We start from the raw sequence: 14,470 nt of genomic DNA, 5'->3' as shown, positions 1-14,470 counted from the left end.
AAAAATGAATAAACTCTGTTCTGGCCTGTGACGCGCCGTAGCACGGCCGCAGTTTGCAACATGAGGCACTCTTTAATCATGACAAGACACGGGTGCTTAGGTAAGCGAAGCTGCTGGCCGGCCAAAACTTGAAAGCTATACACCATCCTGACAGAAGCCCTTAAGGGCTTTTAAGTTGAGATGTAGAGATGCATTATGGGTATTCTGGCAGCTTGCACACTCTGGGAGTCAATAGCGATCAAAAGGCGTTTTTACTTAATTATTTCCTCACAAAACTCACCTTTGTTCCCCACAACAACACAAACAAGGTCGTGTGCAGGCTGCAAAGGCTGGACATATGGATGATGGAAATTATTGATGAGTCAGTCACCCTTATCATTCACACCCTGCCCTCCTCTGCTGGTCGTTAAAGCAGTCATGTTCTTACTCAGCGTAGCTTGACTTGCTTTTAGCTTTGCTCAAACCTCATTCACTAGAGAATCAATGGTCTTGAAATAACGGAACTGTTAAAACAATATGCAGTGGAGAGACTTGGTTTTGTTCCCCCAGCATCTTTCAGGAGGCAGAGAACTTCAGCGGTAAAGCAGATGCTGGGATTGTTGTGAGATAAGAGCCTTCTGTTTCAACAGCCACACACTGAGTCAAGAGGCTGTTACTGCAGGAAGTGGAAATTGTCCCTCGCAATCACTCGTGCAGCCTTTTCGTTATGAATGGGACAAAAATGTAGACGCCACAATGCGTCTCTGATTCCATCTATACAAAAATAACGTTTTGTATAAATAGCAGTGCCAAGCTGTGAAAATACACCATAACACATTATGGCTCATATTAATCATTATAATAAGTGTATTTCAGTTTAGCTGATTTAAAAAAATAAACTTGGTGTTTTACTTAAAACGATCTTTCATATATGGATATATTGCTATTGCAAAAAGAAAGTATGGAAAAATATGGAAATATATATACACTGTATAAGAAAAAATACATATTACAGATGTAACATATTCCAAAATGTCATGGTGTATAGCATGACATTTACTCAAGTAAGTTTGTATTGAATCGCAATACTTAAATAAATGTACATTCCACCACTGGAAAAGTAAAGTGGTTCAAAACACCAATGGAAATTTATGTATATTAATTTAAAGTCATTATTCTATTCATTGTTTAGGTGTTTGAAATGTCCTTTATCCACAACCAAAAATAAATCAAATGTCTAATGATATTTTGATTAAGTGATTTTTATTCTTGGAATCCTCCTGCAAAGGCGTTTTGTAGGTTAAGGTCTAAAGGTTTCTCTGATCACATACGAGTCACAGTCTGATGTTGACCAATAACCTTGTTACCCGGGTCAACTGGGGGTCGCCCATCACCCACAAGGCGCTGCTGTATGTCATCTGTATGACTTGTATAGGGTTGTCTCATTGGGAAGCAATCACCTCGCTCCAGCGGTTTAAACCACATTGTAGTAGAAACCGCAGTTTGAGGAAAGATTAAGGGATGACCTTCACACAGCACCAAAGTGTAGATGAGTCCTGCACTGATCAGCTGATTGCTCCTTGTCTTTGTGGCTTTCACTTCAGATGATTGTAACTTGAAAGAAATGTTTGTTCAGCCGGTGAGGGCCAATTGAGTGCACAGCAAAACACAGCTCTACATCGGTAGAGACATTACTGGGCAACGTTAGGAGTTGACTCTGAGTGGCAGAGGTCTTTAAGTTTGTGTCGAACAGTGACAAGACAATTCTGGCATTACAGATTTCTCTTTTTTCACAGTTTCCTATAGTCTGTTTAACTGGTATCGAAAGTTACCAGAAAAAGTTGTGATATAAGTTTGAGAACAACCGGTGTACGTGTTCACTGCCTCATATACTGAAGGTGGATTTGAGTGGCTGCTCGCTATACACTGTCCTTTCCTCTCACTTGCTCTCGATCTCTAGTTCGAATCCATACGAAAGCATGAAAGAGTCTGTACAGTGCTGATCGGGGATGGAGCCACATTAGCGAGGTCCTGTCGATGCAGATTCTCGGTCTCAGCTGTCAATCATGCAGCTTTTCCCCCGTTTCTATAGAATCAAATAACTAATTATGGCCAAACCTACCAGAAAAATTTGCATTTGGGCAAGGAGTGTAATAACAACTAACTAAAATGACAGAAACCATCTTTTGACGTGTGTTTTGACTTTATAGGTTGGGTCTTTTCCCATCTGCTAACATGGAGGATGTGGGTTTAATGACCTATACTGCAGCCAGCCACCAGGTGGAGGAGGTAGATACACTTTGGCTTCATGTTCGGGGGGCCATCATGTCATCCATCTTTATGAACATTGTATAGGACTGACCAAGAACTGGCAATTACTGTTATAGGTTAAGTAAAGATTAATATATAAAATTGTATATTTAATGTTCATTTATTAGTTATTTTTGTATTCACCAAATGTATCCATGTAGCCATTCTTCGAATATGTGGCCCACTCATCCTGTAAACCCACTTCGGGTCCAGAGTTCACTTCTACTGAAGAAAAGTCAAGTTGTGTTTTCTAAATCCAAGTAATATTACCCGCTCAGTTTCAGAGCAGGCGCAATAGACTCCTCAAACAAACCACAGAGTCAGCTTTTTTGTTGTCGCTCTGAAAGGTTTACCTCTGACAAAAAGGCCTCTCTAACATTAGCACAAAAATGTGTTGGCTGAATGATTCATTTTGGACACAAAGACGCTGAAATGGGACACATCTGGGAGCGGTGCGAGAATCCGGGAAATGTTATTCATGTGCATGAGAGGATAAACTACAAAAGTGTGAAAAATGTAGAAAGAAAAGGATTACCATTTAACAGCATCAGGGATAATAGACATCTTTGTCTATGAAGAGGCGGAGGAATAGCTGATACTCGACAAGTGTTCGTCAAAGAGTGCAGGACGGAAAGACTGAGGGTCAAAGCGTTTAAAGACCCACACTGTTGCCTGCTGGCAGCGCTGACGAAAAATAAAAACAAGTTAATTAGCGCTTCATGTTTACAGAAGTCATTGAACAGGTTGATATCCTCAGTAGAGCATTAGTGTACTCGACGTGTACAAACAAAGACTGAAGTTACTTAACATTCACAGGGCGGGGAGTTTGCTATTGATTATAATGATGCCCCTTTTGACCTGAAAGAATCTTTATTTCCTTGTGTTGATGGAAAGTGTTTCCTTCAGCGTAGCACGTGGGAGGGGCTTCATTCACAGAGCATCTGTCGTCTTTAAAGGCTGCTGCTCTGAAATGCATAATTGGAAGGAAACTGCAAAGTGACTAATCACACCAGTCGAGAGCGAGATATATCAAGTCGGCTGACTTTAATTTGATTGACTGACGGCTCAGTTAATCAAATTTTAAATGTACCTTATTTTATTTCGGTGGACTTTTTAACGCCTTGGACTTTGCAGACCTGCTTGTTGAGTTTTTATATTTGCCAGAGGAACCAATTAATGTGATTGGTGTCGTGTCTTTTCAAAGAGAGAGAGAGAGAGAGTGAGAGAGAGAGAGAGAGAGTGTGTTCACGTGTTATCACGTGTTTGCTTCTTTGTGTGTCGTGATACAGGAAGAGTACGAGAACTTCCCTGTAGTCATTACCTGTCTGTTCATTGTTAAATAATTAAAGCACACTTACATGTGTTTTTTTAACTAAATAATATGATACTCTTTTATTGAAAGCACATTAATGCTGGATTTATTATCAAATGTAAAAAATATAAACATTTATGGTTTGAACATGGCTCACAACTTAACTTATGATTACGTTTTATTTTGAGTTTTGTTTTATAACGCCGCCAAGTGTTTCAAACTGTCTTGGACCTTGCAGGACCAACACTTGCATAGAGACAAATAATTGGGACCTTTCTACGTACTTACACATGTACATGTTTGAAAAAGTTAACACCCTCTAATCAAAGGTGGGCAGCCCTCCACCACAACTAACCACTCATGAGTGGGAATCTGGAAAGCTGCACTTGTTTTAATATTCATGCTGAAACTAAACCCCCGAAGCTACCACATCATATCCTGTCCTGCCCCTCTCCTGCTCTCGCGCACATACTTTTGCGACAGACATTTTGTATGAAGTAGAGGCCTTCTCGCCTCCGGAGTCTATTGACGATGAAGACCAGCTCGGGACATTGGTTAAGCCCCGCCTCCAAGCATTGTGTTCTAAAGGCATTTTTTTTTTTCATTTCCAGGGAGGAACATTTCAGCCAAAACTTAGGGGGTAGAGTTTCACTTTAACATCCACTAAGCTGTAAACTAAATTACATTTCCAGTTTCAGAAAATCACCTATTTCCGATGAATGAATAACGTCATTTTGGCACATTGTCATCACCTGACGTTACATTCACACCGAACCTGTTGGGTTTAATTCAAGAAAACTCTTCTTTACCGGCAGGTGTGACTTTAGTGACATCGGTGTTGTTTCAAAGTCAAGATTGCACCAGATAAAAATGCACCAAAGCTCTTAAGAATGAACCCGGGGCCTCCGTCCCATCAGCTGCAGCTTGTTTGTGTTGGGAAGTGAAATGACAGGGCCGTGTATTATGATTCATCATTTCCCTCAACACGCTGCAGTATAGGATCGGTCGTGTCTTTATTTTGACAGCATCCCTTCTATGATCAATGAAGAGCAGTCGCAGTCTAGACAGTAGAGTCTGTGAGACTAATTCAGATTTTCAGCTATTTATTCATCATCTCTTTTGTTGTCAGACAAACGCAAAGGGTAAAGCCGGCGCAGTCGCCAGATCCCTTTTTTCATTCCTTTCTGGCATCATTTGGACCAAAGGAAAATGAATAATAGACCTAATTACACCCGTATATTCGACCGACATTAATGGCGACTAAATATGGCCTTCATGACTGCTACCACTTCCTAATTGGCACCTCAGAGTATGTGACTGTATAGAGTGATGATGTTTGACAAAGCTGTAATTTAATTTAAAGGCAGATGTTGAAACAAAGGACAAGGGACTTACAGCAAAATATGCTTTGATCATAGTAATTTCTGTGTAACCAATACAGATTGTGCAAAAATAATGTGCTCAGGACAAATTCAAAAATCCTCACGCCAAAATAGAAAAACTAAATCTGTTTTCTATCACTGTTATATTAATGATTTTTTATCATTCTGTCAGCTAAAGCTAAATGTACAATTTCAAACAACTTTGATAATATGTCAAAACCACGGCTGTTGAATCTGAATCAATATTTTTGCCGCATGCAACAATAATTGGTACAGATACACACAGATAGTAGGCCTGTCTATGAAGTGTCATAACAATACAGTTTTTAACAGTGTATCCTGTTTTTCTTCTTGATTTCTACTTAGAGATGCAAATGTATTTATTAGAGATAGTTTATGATATTTATGACTCCAATGTACAAATTATGTGCCATGGCCCTTAAACTAATGAAAAATAGATAAGAGTAGAGGAGTTATCTGAGGCCTTGCTGTGCTTGGTGTGTGTTAATGTACAGCGTATTGGTTTGTGCTGTTGAGTGCACAATGCACAGAGGAAATATGTTGCATACTCGCCACGTAGAGCTGCAGCAGCCCTGCACATTTTTGGACCATCTCTATGTTCCTGTATCTCTAAACTCTTTGCAGCTATAATTTATTGTTTTAAGTCCCCCGGCCTGATCCGCTGCTCTCCGTCTATAATTACACGGTGACCAACACACCATAAGGTTGGTCTCATTATACTGCAGTAATCATTATACGCATTATTTGACATTACAAAATGCGTGAATTGAGCGAAAGCAGCCGGACATAAACAAATCCGGCTTCTGAAGTGAGCTTTGACAGAACCGCTATGTATCGCCGGCTTTAATGGGCTCTCCTTGTGCACGATATTCATCAAGTGGAGCAGGTGCCTGCAGATACACTGCCACGGTGTTTTGCATCCAAGCATCTAATTACTTTTTGCCGAGAAGATGGCAAGGAAGAGACAGAGCAACGTTCAGTCCGCCTCACTCTGCCATTTCGTGATGCTTGTTTACTAAAGGTTTTCGTCTATCATAAGGCAGCCAGCAGGTGGCTGGGGAAACTACACAGAAACGTTTCTGGCACTCTCGGGTGGATTAATTTTTGTGCTCTCCTAAATTAATTATGACTGATTCACACCCTCCAGTGAATCCCTGCTTCTGCGGGTTGATCCTCACAATCTGTGGTGCAGTCGCTCCTTCCAGCCTGTCACCAGATTTCTTCTCGCGTACAGTCTTTCATCGAATATGCAACAGAACATGCACCATATAAGTGGCAGTCATCTCATTTTCTACTCAACTGTAATCAGCGCATGAGATGTGAATTGAAGAAATGAAAGCACTCAGCAATAATGGTTACACCTACCTACCATGTTTTCTTTCCTCTGAACGCGCCTGGAATCCAAAGGGCCATCACGGCCACTTTCATTAAATAAACTCCCCTGAGTCAACTCAAATACATTCTGTCTCGAGATGGGAGCAGGCCACAGCTCTGCGAATGCAATATGCAGCTAACGACTCATGAGCTGCCGATTCAAGGTGCAGTGTGCTCGTGTTTTTTTTTTTCTTGCATGCATTCTAGGAGATATCATCTCAGCGAAGGTGCATCTTTGTTTTGCAGTAGCTAAACGAAATGTGTCGGAGGACGGCTGCAGTTTTTTTTTGTTTGTATTTCCAGCCTTATCTTCTAGTTCCAGCCTGTATTAGATATTGGAAACCCTCAACAAATTGCCTTTCTTTGCTGAATGTTAAGTTACTTTCAATAACGTTTACTTTTCAGGACTCTTGTCCTGAGGCGTCACTCTGACAAATGGCATTGATGGTGATGTCCTTTTACTGTGCTGTCCTCCTGCCACTGAATTTTAAATGCTGAGACATAAACATTCAACCTTAAGTGTGTTTCTACAGCATTTATTATGCATTCATCGCCGCATGTTGTCAAAGTTAATTAATGAGGGTGTTTAGCTCCGGTAAGAGACGACATCGTTAAAAAACCAAGGAATGAAGGTTAACCTTTTTATGTGAAGACTGAAAGCTCTCATCTGTTAAATTGTGATAGTATAGTGTATAATTAAGTTATCGCTATCCTTAAGAGGTAAGTTTAAATAGAAGTTCTCCTCATCCTTAAGATTTCAGACATGGCTGCTATGGTGACACCTGTGGTTACGGGTGGTAATGACCCATAGAGCTGCTCAATCCAACAGCAACAACACCTGTAGAGCTGCTAATTCCTCCTATACGAGGGGAGAGCTAATGCATGTGTTTACAGTGTCTCAAATAGATTTAATGCAAAATTTGGCCCAAAATTATTCCAACTTGGTATTTCTTGTGAGCACCTCACAACAAAAGCCTCCACTTGTTTTATGCATTTCATGTGAAGCAGTGACAGTGTCTTCATTAAACTCTGATACAGTTATGGGACGGTGAAGAGAGTAAACCGTGAAGTGAGTTATTAATGCGATGACATAGAATATTTCCAGCACATCCCACATGAAGGGAAGTTGAATCCAGACCAGAAATCACAGACTCCTCCACTAACAGACTAAGACTAATATACTTACAGCTACAGATTGTAAAAAATACATTTAATCTAACTGCTGCATATGGGCTTTTTCTTCATCAGTCCAAACATTAAACACCTACTATAGAAGATGGAAGAAATTACACATTTTCTCTCTCCTCTCTTTTATTCCCCCCCCTCCATGAATAATTTCACAATAATAACAATCTTATTGAGGTAAAACAGCCCATTTTCATTTTAAACAGCTCCGAGCTCGATGTCACATGAGACGCCCGAGACTGAGGTGGTGCAACAGCTCTTGTAAAACGCCACTCGCTACTCATGGCGCAGGAAGTCGCAGCTTGAGTTCAACGGCTGTGGAGAGCCGTGGAAGTGAAATACACCGTGCTGTCGTACCATATGTTTCACAGTCTCTGCCTACAAACCCTGACTGGTCCCTTTGATTACACTTTACACATTGTTAACCATACAACCAGAGCGTCACCGCCCCAAAGTGCCCCTGGCCAAGCCTCGGTAAGTTTGCAAAAAATAAACATGCTCTTTTAGAGTTTTCTCTCATTTTTCACTGATGCAGCAAACAACATCTATATAAATGTAACTGGAGTTACCACAAGAAACAAGCACGTTGCCCTTACACACAGGATAAAGGCATGAAGATGATTTCATCTGATGTCAGTATAGCAACAAAAAAACTGAGGTGTGGAAGGGAGCAACGGTTTAAGTCCGTGACTGGATTCAGTGTTAAAGGTTTGCCGCTATTTAAATTTAAGGATTTTTTGGTGCTTAAAACAGGAATCCATGCTTTATACAATCATCTCCATAACACTACATAAATATGTATACCCACACACAATATAAAATGAGTCAGCTCTGCAATCCTTATCGATTCAAACGATAGGCTTATATCAGACAAACTTGGTAAGAGAGCATTTTGGGTGCTTGAGTTTAAATCATTTGCAGTGTGGAGCTGGGGTACACTATAATTTGTGCTGCCATTTCCATTTAGAGAGGGTTAGTAACATTTCCAAAACCGCTGTCCCCATAGGATGTCTGTCTCTCTCAAACAGCAATTTATCGTACAGGGCAGCCTCGTCTTTTCCACTCCACACCATCATGAGAAGCTGTAATTCTCTCTCAGTATCCTCAGCACGATCTCTCTGTCTCTCTCTCCCTCTCTTGCCATCTCTCTCTCTCTCTCTCTCTCTCTCTCTCTCTCTCTCTCTCTCTCTCTCTCTCTCTCTCTCTCTCTCTCTCCCCCCCCCCCCCCTCCACAAAGAACCAAGCTAAAGCAACTTGCATACAAAATAGCTGACTCAATCATCCAGCTGCATAATCAAGATAAGGGAGACGGGGACAGAGGGAGAAGGAAGATGTGAGGGCTAATGCAAGAGGCAGCTTTAGCAACAGCAGCAAAATGAAGACGTTTTCAAACACTTACAACTCGAGACATTCAAAAGTTGGAGGGATGTTGATTCACTAAGCTGGGGACTAAGATGGGGCTGATCTTTTGTTTGAAATAACCGGAACAAGGGCAACTTCTGATAGTTAATACAATGCAGGCAGTTCAGCGACGTAAGACAGATTGTTTGAGATTTTCTTTTTAAAACGCTTCCCTGCTCTAAATGTCGCCGAGGCAGTGAGACATTATTTAAGCAGAAGAGGTGATGCCGCACTCGCACACCTACGTCCTGTGCAGCTGAGAGGAATAAGCCACAGGAACGCTCCCTTCGCTTGTCATTTCTTTGGCTGGGACCGCAGGTGTAGGTTATATTAAACCTGGCATCGTTTCAGCTTTTTTTCTGCCCTGTGTGCTTTGGACCACTGAACACCCCCACCCCCCACCCACATAACCACCCACCCTCTACCACCACCTCCTCCTCCTCCTTCAGGGAAATCTTCATTTGTGTGAAAAGGGGTTGGCTGAACATCTTTAGAAATTAGCCCTTTTTCGAAAAAGAAAAGAGATCAATCCATATGAAGCCTCTGTGCAAGTCAAATGCATGGAGATGTCTAGCGTGTAGTTTGTACTATGCTTTCCCCAGACAGATGGCACATACGCAGCAAAATCCTCAGCTAATCTGAGTGAGACTGCACAACTGTAGCCTGCTGTAAGTACAAGACTGTGTAATCACAACATAAAAGGTTGTGCATTAATCACGTTAAAGTTGCGCTTCAAATTGCAATGAGTCATGTAGTGTGCCATGACTTAATGCAAGGTTTTATGATACAGAGATTTGTGAAACGGGCTGTCATGTTGTGACTGTGTGGGCTGGGTTCAAGCCCATAGCAGTGCAGGGACCACACTTTTTATTTAACTTATAAAAAAGGGTCTTATTAATATTAATCCTTCTTGTTCGTGTTTAAGTCTCATTCGCATTTTAAAAAATATGAGTTTACGTGTGTGAGGGTGAAGTGGAGCTGTCCGTGGTGCTGAAGCGACATGTCATGCGGGCGGAGTTGGTCGAGGTTTACACTTGTGAAGTTCTTTAACTGGAGCTGTATCTGGTGGACGCAAATCTTATATTGTCATAAAATCGACCAGCATGTAGGTTCATTAATATAAATATAATATATGTTGATGAAATTTAGCAAAAGGGGGAACTTGTATCATACATGAAGCCAAACAGAGTCCCGTTCACACATCAGCGTGTCATCTTGCAAAGCTCTGACCGAACCGAGCACGAAATGCACCGGCTTCTGCTCACAAGTTGAGCCGTGCGTTGTTGTTTACGGTTTGCGTTCACTTTGCTACACGCACACACACACGCACGCGCGCGCACACACACACACGACACTGTTCAAATCCTCGTCTTAACCCTAAAGATTTACAGCCACACACTCCCCTCATGCGCACGCACGACCAACTATAAAGTACAGAAACCCTCACGTCTCTTATAAAACTCTGCTGCGACATTAAAGTGTAAATACACCGACTTACCTGCTGGACGATTGCGGAGCAGAGAGCTTCTTCCTCCCGGTGCAAAGCTGGCGGCTCAGCGTATGTCACCACGAAGACATTCTCAAAGAGACAGTATATGTTTTCTGTTTTTTCTGTTGATAGTGGAGGAAAAAAATGAAAGGAAGAAAGAATCCCAGTTTTGTAGTTTTCTGTTTGGAGGCGCGCAGAGCGGCGGCTGCCTGCGTCAGGGGAGAGTCTCAAAGATCCATTTTGCCGTGAGTGATTTAATTCGAGGCTGAGCTCCTTTCAGCGCTTGTTCTATATGTAGCCTGTGCCGAACAGACCCGCTTTGCCTCTGGTTCACCGAGCGCTGACTCCGGCGTCTAACCACAACCAACGGAGGCGGGTTAGGTGGATGTGGTGCTGGGTGGCTGGAGGTATTAGTGTATCAGTTGGACAAGTGCGAGGAGCGCGTGTTGATCCTCCAGTCTAGCCGAGGCAAAGTTTAAATCTCATAATAAGATTGTTTGTCAGCGCGAGGCTATAAATGGTGGCGGCTTCGACACGCAGCGCTTGTGGCGCGTCAAGGGAAGTGGGAGCGCGCCATGGCCGGTGTCCCGGTAAATAGACGGGGACCAGTTTCAGGTTAATGAAGATAGGTCGGAGTGAAAAGTGTCAGCGACGTCACGGGGGTTTATCCGTGAGCAAACTTTTACTCCCACCCCCCCATCTCTCTCTCTCTCTCTCTCTCTCTCTCTCTCTCTCTCTCTCTCTCTCTCTCTATCCCTCCCCCCCTCGCTCTCTCTCTCTCTCCCCCTCGCTCTCTCCCTCTCCCTGTGGATGTGCATGTGCTGCTCCACGAAGCTACAGCAATGCCTTTGAATTGCTCAATTACACAGTCCGGTTGGGGGGTATGTTTAATGTGTCATTGCATGACAGGAGATAATTTTTTTCCCCCTCACGCAAACTCGCATTCGTTCGACCAGCAGGGGGCCCCTTGATATTCAAAAGAAGTGTTTAATGTGTCCATTTAATACTATTTAGTAATTAAATGATGCCCCAATTGAAATATAATGTCTGAAAATATTGTGTATTCGTATATGCAGATGCTGTTTTATTATCTTTATGTATGGTAACGAATAGGTTAACAGGCATGTGCCCTGGTCCTACACAGACCCTTTAGACAGGGCGCTGCCTGTAAATTTCAGGGTTAAATGGAGTGGGCGTGGCCTGAGGGCGGAGCCAGGGCTGCTATTGAAGTGTAGACCATACTTCACTGAAGAGGTCAAGCTTCGGTCCCTGTGATAGTAAATCAATACATATCAATGATAAATTATTGAACACGAGAACCTCCAGAATACAAATTCCCACCCATGAAGAAAGGGACCCGCACAGTGCGATACAGGGAGGTGCTTACATGAAGCAGGGGGGAGGATGAAAAGATGTTTAAATGCAGGTATGTTTCAATTTGTGGTAACCCAAGTGTTTCCTTTTTCTCCGCCTAAACAAAATCCAAATTATGCAAAACTTAATACACAAATGTGATCACAACATGGTACAATCTGCTGTGGAATTAACAGCGAGTTGGATTGAAACCTTACATGAACAAGCAAACATCGAGGTAAAGCTGATCCGAACCCTCAAGGGTTAAAGCCAGATTGTCTGTCCCTGTGTAAATGCAGTCCCAGATTTAATTTATGGAGAGTGCAGCCTGATGTGCTCTGTAATGACGTATTCTGGGGGATGACCCGAGCAAGTCGGGAAGCGGCGGCCAGGCTGCAGATGCTCCTCTCTGAGAGGGAGCAAGTGGTTGTGTGAGGACTTGGCACAGATGCTGCAACGTCTTGTCTCATTGCAGCAGTCACATTGGAGCTGTGAAATGTGGACAGAGACGGCCCGGCCCAGGAAGTCAGAGCGTTGCAGCTGCAGCACTGAGAAATACACACACACACAACACACAAACACACACACACACACACAAATACTCTATGATGCCCCCATATTCCTCAACGACAGTGGGCCGAGCCTGAAACATGACCCCATGATGACACAGAAGCCTTTGTGCCCGGTGCTGCCACTGCACAACAGCCTGATTTCACAAAATAAGAGTGGGAATATTTTAAGACCCACAGCAGGCACATTCTTATTCTCCTTTCCAGCAGGGAGAGCAAAATGAATTCTGACGAACGCCAGCGTCTCTGCTTCAGTTCTGACACCTCACATGCTAAATATTTCCCAGGATGCACTGCAGAAGGCTTTCTTTTCTTCATTGGCTCCTCGTTTTGTTTATTTTTTTTATTCAGACACGACATGAGGACTCTGCCGCTTTCAGAGTGCAGCAGATGGTATGGGCTTAATGGAGTTTTATAATGAACCTTCCCAGCTGAATTTACCTTGAGGCCACAGTTGCTTTAATGTGGTCCAGGTATGAGCTTTGATTCCCGATGGACAGAGCTGTCATTGTTCACACGATACCAAGGATTTATTGTGCACAGAGGTGGGTGGGCGTGTGAAGGGGAATATATTTCTTAAGGTGTAATACCGTGGCCGTTCATCACTCTTTTAGCAAGTTTTTGGGATGTGGTAGGTTTGTGGGTTTTGAGGTGCGAAAGGATGACATATGAGATGAAAAACACTTTGCATATAATCCAAGGTGCAATCGGTTTGTTTGCATTTTAATATTTAACCTTCTTCTTCTGTCACTTTGCGTCCAGGTGGCACATGTTCAGCTAAACTGATGTTTTCAGGAGTTTCAAGGTGAAGCTCCGCATTATGTTAAACTTGACTGTTGGTTGTCCTTTCGGAACAAGTAAGCACAGCGATTAATTTCTTATTTCATAATTATCTATACATGCTTTAAGCTGCATTTCACAACTACCCCAGCAAATGCCAAAATCAAACAGTGGTCTCAATTATTGTGCCTCTGATTTTTGAGTCTATTTCACAAATGGTTGAGCAAAGTCTGGATATTGCATTATACGCAACAAAATATTCAATTTTCTCATTGATATGCATCTTATTTATTTTGTACTTTGCTTTTTCATGCATATCCAATATTTACATTTTGGAATGTTTAGGTTTAATACAATATAGAATATGAAATTGCCCTCAAGATCTCAGAAACAATAACAAATATTTCATCATTAGTTAAACTTCAATGGAAATAGATTAAACCATTACAGACTTTGACACTGTTTTACTCTGTTTTTTTCTCAAGCACCATGCAGTGTGTTATAGAACAAGGAGGCTAAAACTGCATCTACAAGTTAAATCGTTTTTTTGTTATACTTAAATCTGAGAGAAGCCAGGGAATTCCTGAAGACAAAAATCACAGAAATCCTCCTTTCGTTATCAGACAGTTTGACTTGTTCTGCTCTGGAGGAGCCTGGTAATGCTTCACGTGAATCCGCAGAAACTGCTGCAAATGAAAAGATTATATTATTACATTAAGTCACTAAATGAAGTCCAGTCAGTCCGGGTGCAGAGGAAAAGATAGGTGGAATGTATTATTCAAATCCTTCATTTACTGGCTAAGCCAATTTGGTGCCGAGGCAAGTAACAGGGCTGGCAGTAATTCACGGGAGTCGACAGTGACTGCTGGTTGATATAATGGAATATCTGCTGTCGGTGGAGTTCAGGAGATCCATCTTACTAGTGAGACGCAGTGTTATGTGGGAGCAATGGGGAGCTGCACTCAGAGGTGCTTGTTGCCATTTCACAGCACGCACGGCGTTACATGCCTTGTTATTGTCATCACAGCAACACACAAACACAGGAAACACACAGAAGTGCTGCAGCCATGTGGAGAGCTTGCACTAAAAAACAGAAATAAAACAAAACCAACTACAAAATAAAGTCAATGGTAATGTAGTAAACAGCCACACTCACCCGGTACTGATAAAATAAAATGGAATTAAATATAATAAAATTACGAGTTACCCAGTGACAAAATGTAATTAAACTTAAATTGTTGCCTACACCTTTTTGAAAAAAACGATAAAATTAAATCTGGTCCACAAATATGAGCAGCATTGGAGAAAGTATTTC

At 42.1% G+C, this 14,470-nt stretch overlaps 1 protein-coding gene across 1 annotated transcript in view; it reads right to left on the bottom strand.

Annotated features, from left to right (window-relative positions):
• elfn1a (extracellular leucine-rich repeat and fibronectin type III domain containing 1a) overlaps nucleotides 1-11,132 on the bottom strand; it is a 70,594-nt gene extending 59,462 nt beyond the window's left edge. Inside the window, exon 1 of the mRNA XM_034593738.1 lies at nucleotides 10,463-11,132. The gene's annotated coding sequence lies outside the window, so the exon portion shown is untranslated. The remainder of the gene's footprint in view (nucleotides 1-10,462) is intronic.
• Between the last annotated feature and the right edge of the window lie 3,338 nt (nucleotides 11,133-14,470).

The sequence above is a fragment of the Hippoglossus hippoglossus genome, chromosome 8, assembly GCF_009819705.1.
Source record: "Hippoglossus hippoglossus isolate fHipHip1 chromosome 8, fHipHip1.pri, whole genome shotgun sequence".
Lineage (NCBI taxonomy): Eukaryota > Metazoa > Chordata > Actinopteri > Pleuronectiformes > Pleuronectidae > Hippoglossus > Hippoglossus hippoglossus.
This window is presented reverse-complemented; position numbering and strand designations above follow the sequence as displayed.